The sequence below is a fragment of the Loxodonta africana genome, chromosome 6 (assembly GCF_030014295.1).
Source record: "Loxodonta africana isolate mLoxAfr1 chromosome 6, mLoxAfr1.hap2, whole genome shotgun sequence".
Classification (NCBI taxonomy): domain Eukaryota; kingdom Metazoa; phylum Chordata; class Mammalia; order Proboscidea; family Elephantidae; genus Loxodonta; species Loxodonta africana.
Window position 1 is genome coordinate 78,807,987 of NC_087347.1, and position 24,828 is coordinate 78,832,814.

At 38.0% G+C, this 24,828-nt stretch overlaps 1 protein-coding gene across 3 annotated transcripts in view; it reads left to right on the top strand.

The window, feature by feature from the left end:
- STK39 (serine/threonine kinase 39) overlaps positions 1–24,828 on the top strand; it is a 420,086-nt gene that overhangs the window by 359,033 nt on the left and 36,225 nt on the right. The window lies entirely within an intron of this gene.

The following is a 24,828-nucleotide window of genomic DNA, read 5'->3' on the forward strand; positions in this document are numbered from 1 at the left end:
ATGAAGGTTTATAGAACAAACTAGTTTCTCATCAAACAGTACACACATTGTTGTATGACACAGGTTAACAACACCATGACATGTCAACACTCTTCCTTCTCAACTTTGGGTTCCCTATCACCAGCTTTCCTATCCCCTCCCACCTTCCAGTCCCTGCCCCAGGGCTGGTGTGCCCCTTTAGTCTTGTTTTGTTTCATGGGACTGTTCAATCTTTGGCTGAAGGGTAAACCTCAGGAGTGGCCTAATTACTGAGCTGAAAGGGTGTCTGGGGACCACACTCTCAGGGTTTCTCCAGTCTCTGTCAGGCCAGCAGGTCTGGTCTGTCTTTTTTTAGTTGGAATTTTGTTCTACATTTTTCTCCAACTCTGTCTGGACTGTCTATTGTGATCTCTGTCAGAGTAGTCAGTCATGATAGCCAGGTACCATACTGGGTCCAGTACTGAGTCCAGTACAGCGGAGGCCGTGGTAGGTGTGGTCCATTAGTCCCTTGGACTAATCTTTCCTGTATGTCTTTAGTTTTCTTCATTCTTCCTTGCTCCCGAAGGGGTGGGACCAGTATCCTACATCAGTATCCTAGATGGCAGCTCACAGGCTTTTAAGACCCCAGACACTACTCACCAAAGTAGAATGTAGAACATATTCTTTATAAACTCTGTATGCCAATTGACCTAGATGTTCCCTGAGACCATGGCCTCCACAGCCTTAAGCCCAGCAATTTGGTCCCTCAGGGAGTTTGGATGTGCCTATGGAGCTACAATGGGCTTGCCTTGTACAGGTTGTGCTGGCTTCCCCAGTATTGTATACGGTCTTACCCTTCACCAAAGTTACCACCTATCTATTGCTTATTAAGTGTTTTTCCACCCCCACCCCTCCCCTCCCTCATAACCGTTCAATATTATTTCTTTTTGTATGTAAACCTTTTCATGAGTTTTTATAGTAGTGGTCTCATACAATATTTGTCCTTTTGTGACTGACTTATTTCACTCAGCACAATGTCCTCCAGATGCATCCATGTTATGAGCTGTTTCACAGATTCATCATTTTTCTTTAGTGTTGTGTAATACTACATTGCGTGTATGTGCCACAGATTGTTTATCCATTCATCTGTTGATAGGCATCTAGTTTGTTTCCATCTTTTTGATATTATGAACAATGCTGCAATGAACATGGGTGTACATATATCCATTTGTGTGATGACTCTTATTTCTCTAGGATATATTCCTAGCAGTGGGATTGCTGGATCAAATGCTATTTCTATTTCTAGCTTTCTAAGGAAGCACCATATCGTTTTCCAAAATGTTGTATCATTTTGCGTTCCCACCAGCAGTGCGTAAGAGTTCTGAGCTCCCTGAACCCTCTCCAACATTTGTTATTTTCTGTTTTATTGATTCATGCCAGTAATACCGGGGTAAGATGGTATTTCATTGAAGTTTTGATTTGCATTTCTCTGATGGCTAGAGATCGTGAGCATTTCCTCATGTATCTTTTGGCCACTTGAATGTCTTCTTTGGTGAAGTGTCTGTTCATTTCCTTTGCCCATTTTTTAATTGAATTATTTGTCTTTTTGTTGTAGAGGTGTTGGATTTTCTTGTGGATTTTAGAGATTAGACCTTTGTCTGATTTGTAATAGCTAATTTTTTTTCCCCGGTCTCTAGGTTCTCTTTTTACTCTTTTGATGAAATCTTTTGATGAGCATAAGTTTTTAATTTTTAGAATATCCCAGGTATCTAGCTTATCCTCTAGCGCTTGTGTGTTGTTGGTTGTGATTTGTATCCTGTTAATACCGTGTATTAGGGCATCTAGTGTTGATCCTATTTTTTTTCTATGAACTTCATGGTTTTTGGCTTTATATTTAGGTCTTTGATCCACTTTGAGTTAGTTTTTGTATATGGTGTGAGGTATAGGTCCTGTTTCATTTTTTTGCAGATGGACATCCAGTTTTACTAGCACCATTTGTTAAAAAGTCTGTCTTTTCACCATTTAATGGACTTTCAGCCTTTGTCAAAGATCAGGTGACCATAGGTGGAAGGATTTACGTCTGGTTTCTCAGTTTTGTTCCATTGGTCAATGTATCTGTCGTTGTACCAGTACCAGGCTATTTTGACTACCATAGCTGTACAGTAGGTTCTGAAGTCAGATAGTGTGAGTCCTCCTACTTTATTCTTCCTCTTCAATAGTGCTTTACCTATCCATAGCTTCTTCCCTTTCCATATAATGTTAATGATAAGTTTTTCCATCTCTTTAAAGAATGTTGTTATTTGGATCAGGATTATATTGTATTTGTAAATTACTTTGGGTAGAATTGTCATTTTTACAATGTTAAGTCTACCTATCCATGAGCATGGTATGTTTTTCCACTTGTGCAGCTCTCTTTTGGTTTCTTGCAGTAGTGTTTTGTAGTTTTCTTTGTATAGGTCTTTTACATCCCCCATTAGATTTATTCCCAAGTATTTTATTTTTTGGGGGGGCCATTCTGGGTGTTTTTTTATTATAAATGGTATTGTTTTACTGATTTTGTTTTCATCATTCTCTTTATTGGTTTATATAAATTTAACTGACTTTTGTATGTTGATCTTGTATCCTGCTACTCTGTTGAATCTTTCTATTACTTCCAGTAGTTTTCTTGTGGCATCTCTGGGGTTCTCTATGTATAGGGTCATGTCATCTATGAATAGGGATGGTATTACTTATTCTTTTCCAATTTGGATGCCCTTTATTTCTTTTTCTTGCCTTACTGCTCTAGCTAGGACTTCCTTAAATAGGAGTCATGGTAAAGGGCATCCTTGTCTTGCTTCTGTTTTCAGGGGGAATGCTTTCAGCCTCTCTCCATTGAGAATGATGTTGGTTCTGTATAGATGCCATTTATTATGTTGAGAAATTTCCCTTCTATATCTATTTTATTGAGAGTTTTTTATCAGGAATGGGTGCTGGACTTTATCAAATGCCTTTTCTGCATCAATTGATATGATCATGTGATTCTTGTCTTTTGTTCTATTTATGTGGTGGATTACGTTGATTGATTTTCTAATTGTGAACCATCCTTGCATACCTGGTATGAATCTCACTTGATCATGGTGTATTAGTTTTTGATATGATGCTGAATTCTATTGGCTAGAATTTGTTGAGATTTTTTGCATCTATATTGATGAGAGATACTGGTCTCTAATTTTCTTTTTTTGTGGTGTCTTTGCCTGGCTTTGATATGAGGGTTATGCTGGCTTCATAGAATGAATTCAAGAATATTCTTCCCTTTTCTAGGCTTTGAAATAGTTTGAGTAGTACTGGTGTGAGCTCTTCTCTGAATGTTTGGTAGAATTCTCCAGTGAAGCCATCCCGTCCAGGGATTTTTTGTTGTTATTGTGAGTTTTTTTTTTTATTACCTCTTCAATCTCTTCTCTTGTTGTGGGTCTGTTCAGATTTTCTCTTTCAGTTTGTATTGGTTTAGTTAGGTAGTGTGTTTCTAGAAATTTGTCCATTTCCTCCAGCTTCTCAAATTTGTTGGAGTACAACTTTTCACAGTATTCTGTTATGGCCCTTTTCACTTCAATTGGGTCTGTTGTAATGTCCCCCATCTCATATCCTATTTGGGTTATTTACTTTCTCTTCCTTTTTCCTTTTGTCAGTTTGGTCAATGATTTGTTGATTTTGTTGATCCTTTCAAAGAACAAAAATTTGGTCCTGTTGATTTTTTCTATTGTTTTTCTCTTCTTTATTTCTGAAGTAATATTTATTATTTTCATTCTTCTGGTGGCTGTGGGCTTCTTTTGCTGTTTGAGTTGTAGGGCTAACGTTTTGATTTTGGCCTGTTCTTTTTTGATATGTGTGTTTATTGGTATAAATAATGTTGATCATGTGTCCCCACCTTGATTTTGATGCTCTTCTCTGCTTCAGCTCTTGTAGCAACATACTATTATAGTTCTTGTCCAGTCTCTATGACCTTTCTTTTTCTATCTTCTTCATCAGTTCCATTTCCTTCTCTTAATAAATAAGAGCATGCCCCAACTTTTAGTTATTGCAACTTTTCCACTCTTGCTACAATGACTCTCACCTCGTGCCTTCAATAGTGTCACCTGCCAATGAATCTTAGTCCTATAGCCCCAGTCCTGTTGTCCTTTTTGGGTACCAAGCTTGGATTTCTAACTATGTGCTAGACTGTTCTACTAGATTACCTCACTTTCATGTCAAATTCAGTTTGGATTAATATGAATGAATCATATTTTCCTCAAATTTCTAAAGCATTTTTCTCCATTTTCCTCTATCTCTGCTTTTATTCAATGATACTATTGCTCATCCAGTCATTCAGGCTTAAAACATGGATGTCATCTCATCATCACCCTTGAGCATGATCTAATCAAAATTAAGCTTTTCAGTTCTTTCTCTTGTGTTTCTCACAATGTTCTCTCCCATTCCATTCTCTTTCTACTGCCGGCACCCTAGTCAAGGCCCTTATTAGCTAATGCTTGTCTTACAGCTAAAGCCACTCTCTGACCTTTGTATCTGTCTTGCTGACCCCAATCCACATGGCTGGCTGCCAAAATGTCATCAAGCTAAAACACTACTTCCATCATACTATTGCCTTGCTCATAAATCTAAAGAAGCTTCCTATGAGCAAAACCCAAACTCATTAGCCTGGCATTTAATGCCCTTTCTAATCTGACCACAATTTATCTTTTAAATTCTATGTCCTCTACCCCAGAGAGTTTCTTGCTATACCCAAACATTTCCATTTCACTTCTGTATCTAAGCCATTGTTCTACCATGGGATGACACTCCAGCTCTTCTTCACTTATTCAAGACCTAGCTTCCACTGTTATTTCTTTAATCAATATGTTATGACCACATTCCCCAGACATGATCTCCTTCCTCTGAATTCTGTGGTAATAATTGTCTATGCTATCAATTTAGCACTTGGCATTTCCTTCCTATATTTTCATGTATATATGTATTACTTTCCAAATTACTTTTTTAAAAACACGTTGAGCATGTGTTACAGTCTGGGCACTATATTAGGAGATTTTATGTCATCATAGTCCCTGGGTGGTGCAAATGGCTCATGTGTTTGGCTGCCAACTGAAAGGCTGAAGATTCGAGTACATCCAGAGATGCCTCAAAAAAAAAGTCCTGACGATCTACCTCTGAAAAATCAGCCATTGAAAACCCTAAGGAGTACAGTTCTACTCTGACACACATAAGGTTACAAGGAGGCAGACTTGACTTGATGGCAATTAGTTTAAATTTTCTTTTAATGTCATCATATTTTAAAAATATTCTTGAAAGGTAGGTATTTTATCTGAATTTATAGATAATGCTATTGGGTTTCTGAAAGGTTAAGTAAATTGGTCAAGGATGTGCTAACATAAATGTATGTGGGAAAGATTTTACCCAAGGAATGTCTGACTCCATTGTCTATACTCTTTGCTTTACATCACATTGCATCCTTTCAATTGCATGAAGACAAAAATCTAATTTTATATTTCTTTGTATACTCCACGATACCCGGCATAGCTCTTGAACATATTTAGTGATCAAAATGTTTTTGACGGAAAGATGTGCTGCCAAAAAAAAAAAAAAAAATTCTGTACATAAAAACCTGTGAACAAAATTAGAATACAAATTACAAATTAGAAGCCTTATTGTCATAATGAGAATAAAAAGTTAATATCAGTAATACAGGTTAAAAAAAAAAAAGACTTATTTTACTGTTTAAAAATATTTTTAATTTAAACTTTAGTTATTTATTCTTCCATATGTAAGATGGCCAAAAAAAGAAAATTATTTAAATTTTAAAAGGTTGTAAAGAATATTGTCTTAGACTGGTTTCCTGGAGCAATAGACTCTTAGATGGAGAGTTGCATGTAGGCAATTTATTAGGTAGAGCCTGGGGATCTACATCAATGAGAGAGTGAAGGAAACAGAATTGGGCAAAAAGAAGCTGAACTGTGATACGGTTAAAAAACAAGGCTTCAGCCAATAACATGACCATATGATCCCATGGGGAGTCCTTTGATGTACAAAAATTTTTATTTTTCATCAAGTTCAGTTTACCCATTTTTTCCTTTGTTACTCACTATTTTTGGTGTCACATCTAAGGATCCATTGCCTAAATGAAGCTTCCAAAGCTTTACTCATATGTTTTATTCTAAGAGTTTTACAGTTTTATCTTATATTTAAGTCATTGGCTCATTTTGAGTTAATTTTTGTATATGGATTGTTGTTGGGGTTGGACTTCATTTTTTTTTCACATTTAGAGATCCAGTTTTCCCAGCACTATTTGTTGAAGAGACATATTTTTCCCCATTCAATGGGTTTGGCACCCTTATTGAAAACTGGTAGATCATACATGTATTGATTTATTTCTAGGTTTTCAATTCTATTCCATTATTCAATATATCTATCCTTATACCAGCACCACACTGTTTTGATTACTATAGCTTTATAATAGGTCTTAAAATTGGGAAGTATGATTTCTCCTATTTTGTTCTTCTTTTTTCCCCAAGGTTGTTGTGGCTATTTAGGACCTCCTGCAATTCCATATGAATCTGAGAATCTGCTTTTCCATTTCTGAAAAAAGGGCTTTTTTTTTTTTTTTTTTTTAAAGCTTCATTATTTTTTCTTTTAAGGACTGCATTGTAGGTGGATATAATGAATTTATTTAACCCATTCCCTACTGAAAATATTTAGATTGCTTCCAATGCTTGTTATTATAAACACTGCTGTAATGAATAACCTCATATTTGCCTCTTTTCACTCATATGTGAGTATGTATGTACAATAAATTCCTACATGGAATTGCTAGTTCACAAGATATTTGTATCTGTAATTTTGATGTATATTGCCAAATATTTCCCTCCGTAGAGGTTACATCAATCTACACTTCCATTATCAATGTAAAAGAATGCCCGTTTCCTCATACCCTCACCAATACAATGTATTACCAAGTGGTTTAAGCTTTTTGTATCTGATAGGTAAAACAATAGTGTGTTAGTATAATTTTAATTTGTACGTATTTATTTTATTTCTATACCAAATATTTATATGGTTCTTAGCATGTGCCAGACAATGTTATGACCACTTTACAAATATTAACTTATTTAATAGTTTTAACTACCGTAAGAGGTAGATGCTTCTACTGTCCCCAATTTATTGGTGTGAAAACTGAGGCACTCAGAAGTTAAGTAACTTGTACATGGTCACACAAACTAGAAAGAGGTGTAACCAGGATTAGAACCAGGATTAGAAAGTTTGGCTCCAGAGTCCTTTCTCTTATGAGTGAGGCTGATCATCTTTTCATGAGTCTGTGAACTCTTGTCTTCATATTATTGTTTTGTGTTTGTAATAATGCATTTGTGAACTTTTTATTAGGGAAGCTACGCCTTTTTTTGCTTTACCCAGCTTATCTTTTGACTGTTGCCTTTATTTATGGTAGTTCATTTTCCATGTAGGTGTTCTGATTTTTATTGTTGCTAACACAACTGTCTTCTAAATCAAATATTTGCAAACAAGTCTAAGGCCAGTTCAATTTTTCTTCCTATATAGATGAATTGTTCTTTTTGCCTAGCTGCCCAAAAGAATCTTCCCTTATCTTTGAAATCCAATGCTTTTATTAAGCTATGTCTTAATGTGGACCATTTTGGAATTTTCCATAGAAGGGCTGCCTTGTTTCTTCTTTACAGAATTATACCGTAAAATAATTTTTGTTCTATTATTCTTGTTTCTTTTTCAGAGACTCCAATTAAATAAAGGTTGGATCTCTCTTGCCTCACTTCCATATGTTATGTTCTTTCTTATATATTTTTTTATTTTTAACTTGATTCTACATTAATTCCTTTTTAATTGCTCACCTTTGAAGCAGGTGTGTATTTCTTGGACCAACTATTTGAAGGAAGTTTGTTTGAGAGAGATTAGGGACATGCTCAAGGCTAATTAAAAAATTTATAATGCTCAAAGGTTTTAAATGGAAAATCATTTAGAGTTTACATCAGCTATGTTTCTATTTTTTTAACCTCTAAAGTTTGTTTTCTATGCTATTACCATAAAGACAGATTACTCTTCACAACTATGGTTTGTTTGTATGGTTCTAATTTACTCTGCCTTCTCTACTCTTGAAACTAAGCTGAGCCTAGGAATCTTTGCTAGTATGCCCTCATTTCTGCTTCTTCAAACAAGGCATTTAGTTTTGCTCCTCAGGGTTTCCCCCAGCCTTTGAGAAGTGTACTCTGCTGACTCTCTGAGATTCACAGCCATGACATTTTCTCTCTGCTGGTTGCATGCCTGCTTGATAACTCCTGTTATTGGTAGCTCTCCCCTCCATTTTATGTTTGGGAGATTTAGCTGTCTTCAAGTTTTGCCAAAAATGGGCTAATGGTGTTTCTTTCATTCTTCTTATTCATTTTTAATTATTTTCAGAAGATGAGAGAAATACTGACTGTAGAGCCAGAAAGTGAAAAACACCCAACATCATTAAAATGAAAGTCTATAAAATTTCTTATATACCAATAAAAAAAGACTCCAGTAGATAAAAGACTAAAGGATACAAATAAGATGTTTACAGAAGAGGAAATGAAAAGGTTAATAATTTAATAAAATGTAATATTTGACATTGTTATCAGGTAAAAGTGAAATGAAACTAGATGTATTAGATGAGCCAAATTACAAAATGCATTTTTAAGCATATAGCCAGTGTTGCCCAAAATGCAGGGAAATAAGCACTCTTCTAATACTGCTAAAGGAAGAGTAAGTTGGAACAAATTTTCTGGAGGCCAACTTGGCAAAATCACTCTAATGCATTAAAGATATTTATATCTCTTGACCAAAATAACAATTCTAATTATATGATTTATTCAAGAAAATAATTAGAGATATTGAAAATGATTTATGTGCAAGAAAAGTCATCAAAAAATAATGGGTTGGTTAAATAAATTGTTCTATGCCCACAATATGGAATAACGCATAAACACTAAAATCAATACCTCGGAATTGACTCAATGACAACTAAGAACAGCAAAATGGGAATCAGCAAAAAGAAACACTAGTAAAAACTTACTAAAAGAAAACTTTAATCAGAAATACTGAGTTGCTGATTTTAAACTTATGTCCATAAAGCTGTGTTGAATAAATAAATGTGATATAAATTTGAAAAAAAAAAAACCCCAAAAACAACAACTTAAGGATTTAAAAAAATGTTTGAAATATAAAGATATTTTATATAGTACAAAATATATTATGTATTATAAGAGAGTTAAAACGTGGATTGTGTACTTCCCAGTATCAATATCCTTACCCATATCTTAAACCATATCTAGCTATTAAAAAAAAAAAAAAAAACTACCATCAAGCCAATTCTGACTTATAATGACCCTATAGGACAGAGTAGAACTGCTCCATAGGGTTTCCAAGGCTATAATCTTTACAGAAGCAGACTGCCACATCGCTCTCCCATGGAGCTGTTGGTGGGTTTGAATCACTGATCTTCCCGTTAGTAGCTGAGATTTTTAACCACTGCGCCAGCAAGGCTCCTCATACCTAACTAAAAAAAAACAAAACTAAACTAAATATCTATATAATATAGCTATATAAAGACTGGAATAAAACCAAAACAAAACCTGTTGCCGTCAAGTCGATTCTGACTCACAGCGACCCTATCGGACAGAGCAGGGTTTCCAAGGAGCACCTGATGGATTCAAACTGCCAGCCTTTTGGTTAGCAGCTGTAGCTCTTAACCACTAAGCCGCCAGGGTTTCCAAAGACTGAAATAGATATATAAAATATTAAGAGTTATTATACCTACGTGGTAGTATTGTACATGGTTTTAATTTTGTTTTCTTTATCTTTGAAATTTTATATTTACATATATTATTGTTATAATCTGAAAAAATAAATTTTTTTCCCAAAAATGAAATTTATAAAAGGCTCACTGGGCTCTAATTATTTGACTTAAATTCCTGGCATTAATTAAGAATAGGACTTCTTGCTATATTCCCCAAGTGTTCTGGCAGAGGGGTAGAAGGTATACGGTTTTCTCTAAGTGGAATCCTCAAGTCATTCCTCCCCTCAAAAAGAACCCACTGCCAATACATTAAAACCCAGTGCCCTCTAGTCGATTCTGACTCATAGCAACCCTATAGGACATTAGAAATTCCTGTCATCTGTCTTGCTCTCTCCTGTCAGGAGACTTTGATTGGCTACTGCAATGGGGTAAGGTAGCTCTCTTTTTCTCCCATCTTCCCCCTGCTTTCTTTCAGGAACAGGACATGTAACCTCACTTTACCTTCAGGTTTCTATAGATGCTCACTCCCAAGAATTCCACACAGAATAGTTCCCAGAAGAAAAGGGTGTTCTTTTTTTTTCCTTTTATTCACTTGCTAGTCTTTGTTTGCTTGGAAGACATAGAAGTTTCTTTGACTAAAAACCTGTCAATTTTGCTTTTCTACCCCTTCAATGGGTAATTTAACTGTCTTATTAGAGAGTTTTTATGTGTGGATTTTAGTAGAATTCCTCTGAGTTCTCATTGTCCTTTACCAGTTGGTATGGAGATACAAGCTTTCATTATAAAGATTCTTAAGAAATTAAAACAATTTCTCTCAAACGGTCTCCATTAAGAACTCCCAAGATTTGTATTTTACATCTCAGGCAGGACTTCTTTCTGATTACATTCTTCATGTGTCAGCTTCTGGGGTTCAAATGAAGTTGGCTGATGCTTTGGTGTATCTCTAATTTTGGGGGGTAAAAAGGGGTGGGGGCCGTGAAAACACTGCAGTATGTGTTTTGTATCTAATTTTTTTTTTTTTTTTGCTGCTCTTTTGTTTTGTTTTTAAAGATATGACTCTTTCCTTAAAGGTTTAGACAATTATATAACCACTAAAGGAAAAAAACTGTCTAAAAATGAAACAAGAGAAAACAAAATGAAATCCCTCAAAGCGTTAATCTCAACTTGTCTCAGTGTAATTTGGGATTGAGGTGATATACAAAACAAAAACCTATAATTTTGTTATAAGTGTATTACACTCCTTCCTCCTATTAAATTTCTGTATCTAACTCCCTAGTGAGTTCTTAGAGCAGGTGCTGTATTGATTAGGTGTTTTTCTTTTTATTGAATCTACTGCTAGACTGAGATTTAAACTAAAAAACCAAACCAAAACAAAAAAACTGACCAAGGTGATAAAACCAGACCTTCTTTTTGTCTCGTAACCAAGGCCAGACCCTGGAAAAAAATATCAAGAAGGCACCAAGTGTCAGAATCTCTCCTCCTAGTTTGGCCCTTGCTTGGGGTTGCCAGCAATAAACCTTCAGCATCTATGCTGCCCGGAATGATCCCATAAAGCATACACTGCCCACAGGTTGCATTTGGCTCACAGTTAACAATTGGTAAACGTCACATTAAAATTCAATTCCCCAGATCGCTTGGAAAACTGAAAGATTTGGTTTACAGGACTTAGATTCCAGTATTGTAGCAACTTATTGGAGTATGGAGTAGCAGTTTCCTCTTTAAGTTGGGCATGTGCTCTCCATTTTGCCACAGAACTCACTACCCCATGTTGTTTTACATCTTTTCCCTCTATGCTCATTTGTTTATATGACTTTCATTTTCTTGTAGGCATTTGAGTTTGTGTCCCCTGCCCTAAAGCAGAAACTAAGATGTAATTTTAAGGCCATGGTTCTCAAACTTGAGCACATATCCAAATCATCTTGAGAGTTTATTAAAACATAGGTGGCTGGGCTCCCTGCCCCCACCAGAATTTTTGATTCAGTAAGTCTCAGGTGGGACCTGAGAATTTGCATGTTTAACAAGTTCCTAGGTGATGCAGATACTACCGGTTCAAAGACCACACTTGGAGAACCACTGCTTTAAGGTATTGCTCCCCTGAGGGGACTACTTATATTTTCATTCATTCATTCATATCCTCCATTCATTCTTCTATGCACCCAATATTTATTGTGAAGCAGTCTGCTCTACGTTAAAGATTCAATAATGACCAAATATATATGGTTCTTGCTTGGCCATCAGGCAAAATCATATAATTTTACTTATTTTGTATATAGATGTATAATTCCAGTTATGACGCTGCTGTGAAGATTCAGGCATGGCTTCTTGAGGAATGGCATTAAACTAAGCTGTCAAGGATAAGCAGGACTTAGTAAGACATACTGGAGAGGAGAAGGATAACTTTCTAGGTCATGGGAATGGGAAGAACATGTGTGAAACTAAGCAATGCAGCCTTCTTGATCTCAAGGAATATATCTCTGAGGGGATTTCAGAGACCGTGGGAGATGTGTCAGGTTGGGATGCTTCCCAGTCATCATGCCAAGGAGCAGGTGCCTATTCTGATGACTTCCAAGGCCGGTTGTTTCCAAAACTGCAGAATATGGATCCAGGAGAGAAGGAGCCATCACTACTGATAATCTGATCTTTCAGTCCTGACGAAGTGGGCCGCACAGGGAAACTGTGACAAAAGTTATTTTTAAGTCCTTCCATTCTGGGGAAAATCCCAGTGGCATGTTGGCGACTCATCCCAATTTCTCTCCACTCTGAGCATTGATAGGAAAGCAGATACAACACTGCAAGATCAGATCACTAAAAATTCAGGCTCAGTTCAACACTGCTTCTGCCCTGGCTCATAAATTCAAGGCTAGTTCTGCAGTCTCTTCACGCCGCCAATCTTTTCACTTCCACTTGTGGATTCTCCTTCTGCACCATCTGAAATAATTTATTTTTATTTCTTTGGCTCATAACTCATTTTCTTCTTACTCTCAGATGGCTGAATATAAAAAAAAAAATTGTTTTTGTTTACTGTTTTTTTCTTTTCTCTTTTTACAGCAATCTCGTAAGTGTCCCTGTCTGTCTATGCAGATAGGGTGTGCCTGAAACTTCTAGGCCGCCGTAAGACTGCTAGGAATGAGGCACACACACCCACTGGCATTGACCATTCCATGCGTGTTACATTCATCCCTGATGGAGCCAGATGCACGAGACACTTACACAGCGCTGGCAAAGTAAAAGCCATTGTTATTATTTATAGAAAGCAAATAGTAGATATTAACAACAGATTCTCAAAGGGGAACAGCCTACCCTTCCCCAAATTACACATGTTCATTCTTATGTGGCGGACCAGCATGCTGTGGTTCAGGTGAGACGCTGTGTTCACAGCACTGCTGCCTCTGGCTACCACCATGCTACCCGGGGTGGGGGTGGGGGTGGGGCCTGCATGACTCCGTAGCCTTCTACTGTGCTGCTGGGTCTTGCTGAGCTTTGCCTCACCAGCGGGAAGACCTGTGCATAGGATCTCCCAAGACTGTCACAGGGTCCTTCTAGGCCTTTGCCACGGGCCAACTCGACAGTACCCAGGACCATGTGATTCTTTCTCTTGGGGTCACGCTACCGATCTTTGCTGCCTGAGGGCCCACTACACTGCCCAGGGGGGAAGGTGTGTTCCATGGGGCACACTTAAGCCTCTGCCCTGCATAGGCAAGTGTTAAAACTCTTTAGCGGGAAGCAGACCTGCATGGAGGTGCCCAGCTCTCTCTCTGTGGGACAGCAGGTGCACCACAGCTATCTTTCTCTTCATGGGCCAACAATCCCACCATCTCTAGGTCTTCAGTGTTACCTCTCTATTCTGGGTCTAGGAAATTATCATTGCAGGCACCCTAGGTCCAAAACAAACAGTCTGCTCCAGGCTCATCTTGATGTTAGTTAGGTCCCCTCCAACCTCTGTGGGATTGGCCCTTGTATAAGCCTAGCTGGATGGCAAAACCTACCAATCCCCTTGCTGGACCAAAAGGGGCTCAATCCTATTGGATGGATTTTTAAGCCACTATTTGCATAGTAAATCCACTGTCCCCTTGCAAGATTGTGGCCCAGCCAATCATTCTGTGAGAATTACAAGACTGTGACTAGAAAGGCCATATAAAAGTGACTCATTGTACCACAAATCTATAAACAAGAATACCCCCTGTCTTGGTCATCTAGTGCTGCTATACCACAAATGGATGGCTTTAACCAGAGAAGTTTATTTTCTCACCGTCCAGTAGGCTAGAAGTCCAAATCCAAGGCGTCAGCTTCAGGGGATGGCTTTCTGTCTCTGTCAGCTCTGGAGGAAGGTCCTTGTTATCAGTCTTCCTTTGGTCTGGGAGCATCTCAGCGTAGAAAACTCAGGCCCAAATGATGCCTTCTGCTCCCACTACTGCTTTCTTGGTGGTATGAGGTTCCCAACTCTCTGCTTGCTTCCCTTTCCTTTTATCTCTTATAAGATAAAAAGGAAACCCTGGTTGCATAGTGGTTAAAAGCTACAGCTGCTAACCAAAAGGTTGGCAGTTTGAATCCATCACCTTGGAAACTCTATGAGGCAGTTCTACTATGTCCTATAGGGTTGCTATGAGTTGGAATTGACTCCACAGCAATGGGTTTGTTTTTTTTTTAAGATAAAATAGTGGTGCAGGCCATACCCCATGAAATTCCCTTTACATCAGATCAGGGATGTGGCCTTAGTAAGGGTGTTATGATCCCACTCTAATCCTCTTTAATATAAAATTACAATCAGAAAATGGAGGATGACCACACAATACTAGGACTCATGGCTGAGCCAAATTGATATACACACTTTTTGGGGGACATAACTCAATCCATGACACCCCTTTTAAATTTTTTTCTTTATTTCTTCATCTATTTTTTCTATTTATGTACATGATTAAACTCATTCGTAAATGAGAATATCTAGTTCACAGTTCAAAGTCTGTTATTTTTCATGTTTTAGACATTGCCAACCAGTCTTTGCTATTTTTTTTAAATTAACTTTTATTAAGCTTCAAGTGAACATTTACAATTCCAATCAGTCTGTCACATGTAAGTTTACATGTATCTTACTCCCTTCTCCCACTTGCTCTCCCCCTATTGAGTCAGCCCTTTCGGTCTCTCGTTTCGTGCCGATTTTGCCATCTTCCCTCTCTCTCTATCTTCCCATCCCCCCTCTAGTCAAGAGTTGCCAACACACTCTCCAGTGTCTATCTGATTTAATTAGCTCTCTCTTCATCAGCATCTCTCTCCCCCCCCGCTGACCAGTCCCTTTCATGTCTGATGAGTTGTCTTCGGGGATGGTTCCTGTCCTGTGCCACAGAAGGTCTGGGGAGCATTGCCACCGGGATTCCTCTAGTCGCAGTCAGACCATTAGGTATGGTCTTTTTATGAGAATTTGGGGTCTGTATCCCACTGATCTCCTGCTCCCTCAGGGGTCCTCTGCTGTGCTCCCTGTCAGGGCAGTCATCGATTGTGGCCGGGCACCAACTAGTTCTTCTGGTCTCAGGATGATGTAGGTCTCTGGTTCATGTGGCCCTTTCTGTCTCTTGGGTTCTTAGTTGTTGTGTGACCTTGGTGTTTTTCATTTTCCTTTGCTCCAGGTGGGTTGAGACCAATCGATGTATCTTAGATGGCCGCTTGTTAGCATTTAGGACCCCAGATGCCACATTTCAAAGTGGGATGCAGAATGTTTTCATAATAGAATTATTTTGCCAATTGACTTAGAAGTCCCCTCAAACCATGTTCCCCAGACCCCAGCCCCTGGTCCGCTGACCTCTGAAGCATTCATTTTATCCCGGAAACCTCTTTGGTTTTAGTCCAGTCCAACTGGGCTGACCTTCCTTGTATTGAGTGTTGTCTTTCCCCTCACCCAAAGCAGTTCTTATCTACTGATTGATCAATAAAAAACCCTCTCCCTCCCTCCCTCCCTCCCCCCCTCGTAACCACAAAAGTATGTGTTCTTCTCCGTTTTTTCTATTTCTCAAGATCTTATAATAGTGTCTTATACAATATTTGTCCTTTTGCCTCTGATTCATTTCGCTCAGCATAATGCCTTCCAGGTTCCTCCATGTTATGAAATGTTTCAGAGATTCGTCACTGTTCTTTATCGATGCGTAGTATTCCATTGTGTGAATATACCACAATTTATTTACCCATTCATCCGTTGACGGACACCTTGGTTGCTTCCAACTTTTTGCTATTGTAAACAGAGCTGCAATAAACATGGGTGTGCGTATATCTGTTTGTGTGAAGGCTCTTGTATCTCTAGGGTATATTCCTAGGAGTGGGATTTCTGGGTTGTATGGTAGTTCTATTTCTAACTGTTTAAGATAACACCAGATGGATTTCCAAAGTGGTTGTACCATTTTACATTCCCACCAGCAGTGTATGAGAGTTCCAATCTCTCCGCAGCCTCTCCAACATTTATTATTTTGTGTTTTTTGGATTAATGCCAGTCTAGTTGGTGTGAGATGGAATCTCATCGTAGTTTTAATTTGCATTTCTCTAATGGCTAATGATCGGGAGCATTTTCTCATGTATCTGTTGGCTGCCTGAATATCTTCTTTTGTGAAATGTGTGTTCATATCCTTTGCCCACTTCTTGATTGGGTTGTTTGTCTTTTTGTGGTTGAGTTTTGATAGAATCATGTAGATTTTAGAGATCAGGCGCTGGTCTGAGATGTCATAGCTGAATATTCTTTCCCAGTCTGTAGGTGGTCTTTTTACTCTTTTGGTGAAGTCTTTAGATGAGCATAGGTGTTTGATTTTTAGGAGCTCCCAGTTATCTGGTTTCTCTTCATCATTTTTGGTAATGTTTTGTATTCTGTTTATGCCCTGTATTAGGGCTCCTACGGTTGTCCCTATTTTTTCTTCCATGATCTTTATCGTTTTAGTCTTTATGTTTAGGTCTTTGATCCACTTGGAGTTAGTTGTTGTGCATGGTGTGAGGTATGGGTCCTGTTTCATTCTTTTGCAAATGGATATCCAGTTATGCCAGCACCATTTGTTAAAAAGACTATCTTTTCCCCAATTAACTCACACTGGTCCTTTGTCAAATATCAGCTGCTCATACATGGATGGATTTATATCTGGGTTCTCAATTCTGTTCCATTGGTCTATGTGCCCGTTGTTGTACCAGTACTAGGCTGTTTTGACTACTGTAGCTGTATAATAGGTTCTGAAATCAGGTAAAGTGAGGCCTCCCACTTTCTTCTTCTTTTTCAGTAATGCTTTGCTTATCCAGGGGTTCTTTCCCTTCCATATGAAATTAGTGATTTGTTTCTCTATCCCCTTAAAATATGACATTGGTATTTGGATTGGAAGTGCGTTATATGTATAGATGGCTTTTGGCAGAATAGATATTTTTACTATGTCAAGTCTTCCTATCCATGAGCAAGGTATGTTTTTCCACTTAAGTATGTCCTTTTGAATTTCTTGTAGCAAAGTTTTATAGTTTTCTTTGTATAGGTCTTTTACATCCTTGGTAAGATTTATTCCTAAGTATTTTATCTTCTTGGGGGCTACTGTGAATGGTATTGATTTGGTTATTTCCTCTTCGGTGTTCTTTTTGTTGATGTAGAGGAATCCAAGTGATTTTTGTATGTTTATTTTATAACCTGAGACTCTGCCAAACTCTTCTATTAGTTTCAGTAGTTTTCTGGAGGATTCCTTAGGGTTTTCTATGTATACGATCATGTCATCTGCAAATAGTGATAGCTTTACTTCCTCCTTGCCAATCTGGATACCCTTTATTTCTTTGTCTAGCCTAATTGCCCTGGCTAGGACTTCAAGTACGATGTTGAATAAGAGTGGTGATAAAGGGCATCCTTGTCTGGTTCCCGTTCTCAAGGGAAATGCTTTCAGGTTCTCTCCATTTAGAGTGATATTGGCTGTTGGCTTTGCATAGATGCCCTTTATTATGTTGAGGAATTTTCCTTCAATTCCTATTTTGGTAAGAGTTTTTATCATAAATGGGTGTTGAACTTTGTCAAATGCCTTTTCTGCATCTATTGATAAGATCATGTGGTTTTTATCTTTTGTTTTATTTATGTGATGGATTACATGAATGGTTTTTCTGATATTAAACCAGCCTTGCATACCTGGTATAAATCCCACTTGATCAGGGTGAGTTATTTTTTTGATGTGTTGTTGGATTCTATTGGCTAGAATTTTGTTGAGGATTTTTGCATCTATGTTCATGAGGGATATAGGTCTATAATTTTCTTTTTTTGTAATGTCTTTACCTGGTTTTGGTATCAGGGAGATGGTAGCTTCATAGAATGAGTTGGGTAGTATTCCGTCATTTTCTATGCTTTGAAATACCTTCAGTAGTAGTGGTGTTAAGTCTTCTCTGAAGATTTGGTAGAACTCTGCAGTGAAGCCGTCTGGGCCAGGACTTTTTTTTGTTGGAAGTTTTTTGATTACCATTTCAATCTCTTTTTTTATTATGGGTCTATTTAGTTGTTCTACTTCTGAATGTGTTAGTTTAGGCAGGTAGTGTTTTTCTGGGAATTTATCCATTTCTTCTAGGTTTTCAAATTTGTTAGAGTACAATTTTTCGTAGTAATCTGAAATGATTCTTTTAATTTCATTTGGCAGTGTTGTGATGTGGTCTTTCTCGTTTCTTATTCGGGTTATTTTTTTCCTTTCCTGTTTTTCTTTAGTCAGTCTAGCTAATGGTTTATCAGTTTTGTTAAGTTTTTCAAAGAACCAGCTTTTGGCTTTGTTAATTCTTTCAATTGTTTTTCTGTTCTCTAATTCATTTAGTTCAGCTCTAATTTTTATTATTTGTTTTCTTCTGGTGCCTGATGGATTCTTTTGTTGCTCACTTTCTATTTGTTCAAGTTATCGGGACAGTTCTCTGATTTTGGCTCTTTCTTCTTTTTGTATGTGTGCATTTATCGATATAATTTGGCCTCTGAGCACTGCTTTTGCTGTGTCCCAGAGGTTTTGATAGGAAGTATTTTCATTCTCGTTGCTTTCTAAGAATTTCCTTATTCCCTCCTTGATGTCTTCTATAACCCAGTCTTTTTTCAGGAGGGTATTGTTCATTTTCCAAGTATTTGATTTCTTTTCCCTAGTTTTTCTGTTATTGATTTCTAGCTTCATTGCCTTGTGGTCTGAGAAGATGCTTTGTAATATTTCGATGTTTTGGACTCTGTAAAGATTTGTTTTATGGCCTAATATGTGGTCTATTCTAGAGAATGTTCCATGTGCACTAGAAAAAAAAGTATACTTTGCAGCAGTTGGGTGGAGAGTTCTGTATAAGTCAATGAGGTCAAGTTGGTTGATTGTTTTAAGTAGGTCTTCCGTGTCTCTATTGAGCTTCTTCCTGGATGTCCTGTCCTTCCCCGAAAGTGGTGTGTTGAAGTCTCCTGCTATAAATGTGGAGGTGTCTATCTCACTTTTCAATTCTGTTAAAATTTGATTTATGTATCTTGCAACCCTGTCATTAGGTGCATAAATATTTAATATGGTTATGTCTTCCTGATCAATTGTCCCTTTTATCATTATATAGTGTCCTTCTTTATCCTTTGTGGTGGATTTAAGTCTAAAGTCTATTTTGTCAGAAATTAATATTGCTACTCCTCTTCTTTTTTGCTTATTGTTTGCTTGATATATTTTTTTTCCATCCTTTGAGTTTTAGTTTGTTTGTGTCTCTAAGTCTAAGGTGTGTCTCTTGTAGGCAGCATGTAGATGGATCGTGTTTCTTTATCCAGTCCGTGACTCTCTGTCTCTTTATTGGTGCATTTAGTCCATTTACATTCAGCGTAATTATAGATAAATAAGTTTTTAGTGCTGTCACTTTGATACCTTTTCATGTGTGTTGTTGGCCATTTCATTTTTCCACATAGTTTTTTGTGCTGAGACGTTTTTCTTAGTAGATTGTGAGATCTTCATTTTCATAATGTTTAACTTTATGTTAGTTGAGTCGTTACGTTTTTCTTGGCTTTTTTCTTGAGTTATGGAGTTGATATTCCTTTTTGTGGTTACCTTATTATTTACCCCTATTTTTCTAAGTAAAAACCTAACTTGTATCGTTCTATATCGCCTTGTATCACTCTCCATCTGGCAGTTCAATGCCTCCTATATTTGTTCCCTCTTTTTGATTATTGTGATCTTTTATCAATTGATTTCCATGATTCCCTGTTATGTGTATTATTTTGTTTATTTATTTTTTTTTTAGAATTAATCTTAGTTTGTTTGTTTTTGTGCTTTCCCTATTTGAGTTGATATCAGGACGTTCTGTTTTGTGACCTTGTATTGTGCTGGTACCTGATATTATTGGTCATCTGACCAAACAATCTCCTTTAGCATTTCTTGTAGCCTTGGTTTGGTTTTTGCAAATTCTCTAAACTTGTGTTTATCTGTAAATATCTTAATTTCTCCTTCATATTTCAGAGAGAGTTTTGCTGCATATATGATCCTTGGTTGGCAGTTTTTCTCCTTCAGTGCTCTGTATACGTCGTCCCATTCCCTTCTTGCCTGCATGGTTTCTGCTGAGTAGTCTGAACTTATTCTTATTGATTCTCCCTTGAAGGAAACCTTTCTTTTCTCCCTGGCTGCTTTTAAAATTTTCTGTTTATCTTCGGTTTTGGCAAGTTTGATGATAATATGTCTTGGTGTTTTTCTTTTTGGATCAATCTTAAATGGGGTTCGATGAGCATCTTGGATAGATATCCTTTCGTCTTTCATGATGTCAGGGAAGTTTTGTGTCAGGAGTTCTTCAACTATTTTCTCTGTGTTTTCTGTCCCCCCTCCCTGTTCTGGGACTCCAATCACTCACAAGTTATCCTTCTTGATAGAGTCCCACATGATTCTTAGGGTTTCTTCATTTTTTTTAATTCTTTTATCTGATTTTTTTTCAGCTATGTTGGCGTTGATTCCCTGGTCCTCCAGATGTCCCAGTCTACATTCTAATTGCTCGAGTCTGCTCCTCTGACTTCCTATTGCGTTGTCTAATTCTGTAATTTTATTGTTAATCTTTTGGATTTGTACATGCTGTCTCTCTATGGATTCTTGCAACTTATTAATTTTTCCACTATGTTCTTGAATAATCTTTTTGAGTTCTTCAACAGTTTTATCAGTGTGTTCCTTGGCTGTTTCTGCAGTTAGCCTAATTTCATTTGTGATGTCTTGAAGCATTCTGTAAATTAGTTTTTTATATTCTGTATCTGATAATTCCAGGATTGTATCTTCGTTTGGGAAAGATTTTGATTCTTTTGTTTGGGGGGTTGGAGAAGCTGTCATGGTCTGCTTCTTTATGTGGTTTGATATAGACTGCTGTCTCTGAGCCATCACTGGGAAACTAGTTTTTCCAGAAAATCCGCTAAAAAAAAATGCAGTCAGATCCCTATCAGAGTTCTCCCTCTGGCTCAGGCTTTTCGGATGTTAATGGAGCTGCCTGGGGAGGGTGGGGGAGGGATCAGAGAGCTAGGAGTGTAGCACCTCAGAATATAGCCAGAGTTGTTTGTCTTACTTGGAATGACTCTTTTATCTGAGATTTCCACGAGGCCTGTCGCCTATATGTACTGGGTGTGTGGAGATTGCCCCCTGGGGGGTCTGGCCCGCTGGCGTCACGGTCAGATCCTCCGCTGTCAGCCCCACCCCCAAGGTTAAGGCTCCCCTACTGGGACGGTGCACTCCTGTCTCCAAAATCCGTCGCTGCCTCCCGGGGGCTCCCCGTCCCTCCAGCCGCATCGCACGCCGCTCCCGCGAACCGGCTGCGACTGCGCGTCCCGGCTGGGACGCCGCTCTCCCCGCTCCAAGACCAGCCACTGCCTCCCGGGGACTTCTCCCTCCGGCGCGCCATGCTGCTCGCGTGAACTGGGTGGGTGCCTCCTTCACGAACGACTGGACCCCCCCCGGGGTCAATTCAGGGAAATGTAGCTGGTCCCCGCGCTCGCGCTCCGCCTGCTTCCTGCCAAACTCCCGACGGGACGGCTCCCCGGCTGGGATGCTGCTCTCTCCACGCCAAGACCAGTCACTGCCTCCCGGGGACTTCTCCCACCGGCTGGGCAGCCATGCCGCCCCCGCCAACCGGCTGGGCTCGCTCCTGGGATGAGTTCGGGGGCTAGGGCTGGGCCCCTTGTCTGTGCTGTCTGCCCCCCTGGGCTCTGCCCCAACTTGGGCTCCGAAGGTCACCTGCCTGGTGCGCTGGCTCCTGGCTCTGAAAACAATCGCTGTCTTCCCGTATTTGTTTGTTCTCCGTCTCTAAATCTGTGTTTATTGTTCAGAGTTCGTAGATTGTTACGTATGTGATTGATTCACTTGTTTGTCCGAGTCTTTGTTGCAAGAGGGATCTGCGGTAGCCTCCACCTAGTCCGCCATCTTGGCCCCGCCTCAGTCTTTGCTATTTTTAAAGCTGGTTTGTTTTCTGCCCGTTAATTATTCCTTATACATGGTCTTATGATGTCATTTCTACTAAAGTAGTAGTACAGAATGTCCCCTTTAGTTATGAAATAAGATTACATGGAATTTTCTCCTCTTCTATATAAACTTAGATTGAATTCCCAGGTTTTAATAAATTAATTTTGGTTATTTTCGTATCATCATCAAAAAAAGATAATGCTTTTCACTGTAAATTTTGTGGCTTCACTTCTATCTTGAAAATTATGTCAGTGCTACTAGGCAACTTCATATTTTTGGTAATTTTATTCTGGAGTCTTAAAGGTTATATCTAAAGATGTGCCCTTTACTAAAAGTGTATCTTGCACACTGATTTTAAATGTTTAACCTTGGAGGTCACTTTTGTCTCTGTCCACGTTTTTCTCAAGGCAGTTGAAATGCCCACGCCATCTTTCCTGTACATAGAAAGCACAGAAGAACTTAAAGAACTTTCTTCTTACATTTCTTTTGGAAACATATGGAATTTACAAATATGATTTTGGCCTTTCCCAATTCATATTGCATACTTTTATTCCAATACAGATCTCATGGACCTTCCAGTATCTGACCGATAATCCAAAACTTTACCCAGGAATAAGCCTCCTAGGACCTTCGTTGCCTAATATGCATTAAACCAAACCCACTGCTATTGAGTCAGTTTGACTCATAGGGACTCTATGGGACAGAATAAAACTGCCCCATCGGGTTCTGTAATCTTTACAGAAGCAGACTGCCAAATCTTTCTCCTGCTGAATAGCTGGTGATTTTGAACTGCTGACCTTTTGGTTATCAGCCGAGCACTTTAACCACTGAGCCACCAGAGCTCCCCTAATATGCGTTAAAAAAAAAAAATTTTTGCGTTAGGAGGTGCAAATTCCAGTCTGTTATCCCCTTGCATCCAGCACATTTCTCTGTATCTCCCTTCTCAAAAATGACCTTTGATTTTTCCTTCTTTCACAGCCTGATAGAATTGGCAGTTTTGATCTTCCTTACTCTGTTTGCATTATTTTTCCAGTTTGAGTTATTCTGTTCCATATTTGGGTGATTTTGTTTGTTTGGTTAAGGCTTCATTTGGTCTCACTCTTTTTGATTCCTTGAGTTCTAACTCTTCTCCTTACCAAATATGCTGCGTTATTCCCTTCTTCTTGTGTTTTTAGTAGTCTGCTTCATTATTTTTATTTTCTTTGGTATTTTCCCCAATGATGTTGGCTTTTCTTTCCTCCTTTAAGAATTTCAGGTAGAGATGCTTCATTTTTCTCTGATAACTTGTAATGTATATATAAAATTTTAAATTCTGTTACTAGTAAATCTTTATGTGGGACATGTTTTGATTTATATTTCTTGAATTATCAAAATCAAGAAAAACATACAGACTTTTGACTCTTGTCTACATAAGCCAAGGAATTTAGCAAAATTTTATGTCTCTTCTTCTTTTTTTCCAATACATTCTGGTGTTTGTTACTAAAATCTGAACTCTTTCATTCAGATCATTATTAAATTATTAAGAATTCAGTATTGTCTGTCTTCTCACTTAATTTCTTTTCTTGAAATATGTATTTAGTTATGTAGCGATAGATATTATATCAGTTGTTTTTACTTAGCTATCTTTTTAAACATATTCAGTGTTAACCACCAAGACATTTCTAATCTTAAGCTCACTATTTTTGTTTGTCTTTTGGTGAATTTGAATATCTTTAATTTTATCAGAGTAGTTCAGTTAGAAGGCCTGAGAATCACTTACTGTTGACTTCTAAGACAGACAACTTGGAAATAAACAGACTTTTTCTGAACAAATTTTTTGCCTTCAAAACTCTATGGAGTGAAAAGACCACAAATGTTCATTAACTATAGAAGGTCCATCAATAGAACAAAATACTATGACACTATTGAAAAAAAGAAAAGAAAAGCTCTCCATACATAATATGGAAAAATCTGCAAGTTGAGTGAGAACATCATGGTACATAGTATGAAAATTTGGGGGTGAAAAATGGGTTAAAAAATTAATGTACTTATAATTTCTTGAATATGTATTGATGGTACAAGTATACATACACAGAATAGAAGTTATAGGTTATAAGTGAGTAGAGCTTTGGTGCAGGATGCATTTGAGTATCAGCATTGAGAGAAATACTTTTCACTATGTATTTTTTATATTATATTTTTTAACCATGAGAATGTACTACAAATTCATTAAAAACAAGGCAAACAAACAAAAATAGTGAATAGATGGTATTGGTGTTTATGTTCCTAGTAATAGCCCATCTTCCAGTGACAGAGGCTGTGTGTTCAATGGGGTGAGGACGCTCATTGAAGGCCCCAGGCTCAGTGTTCAAGATGCTTATTTTTTCCTGATAAAATCTGTTTAGTGGCTGTGGAAAGCAGAATTATGGCTCCCCAAAGATGTCCTTGTCTGAATCCCTGGAACCTGTGCATACGTTAAGATTGAGTTAAAATTGCGGATGGAATAATGTTGTTAATCAGATGATCTTGAGATAGGGAGAGTATCCTGGATTATCCTAGTGAACCCAAGATAATCACAAAACCCATTGCTGTCGAGTCAATTCCAACTCATAGCGACCCTGTGGGACAGTGTAGAACTGCCCCATAGAGTTTCCAAGGAGTGCCTTGTGGATTCGAACTGCCAACCTTTTGGTT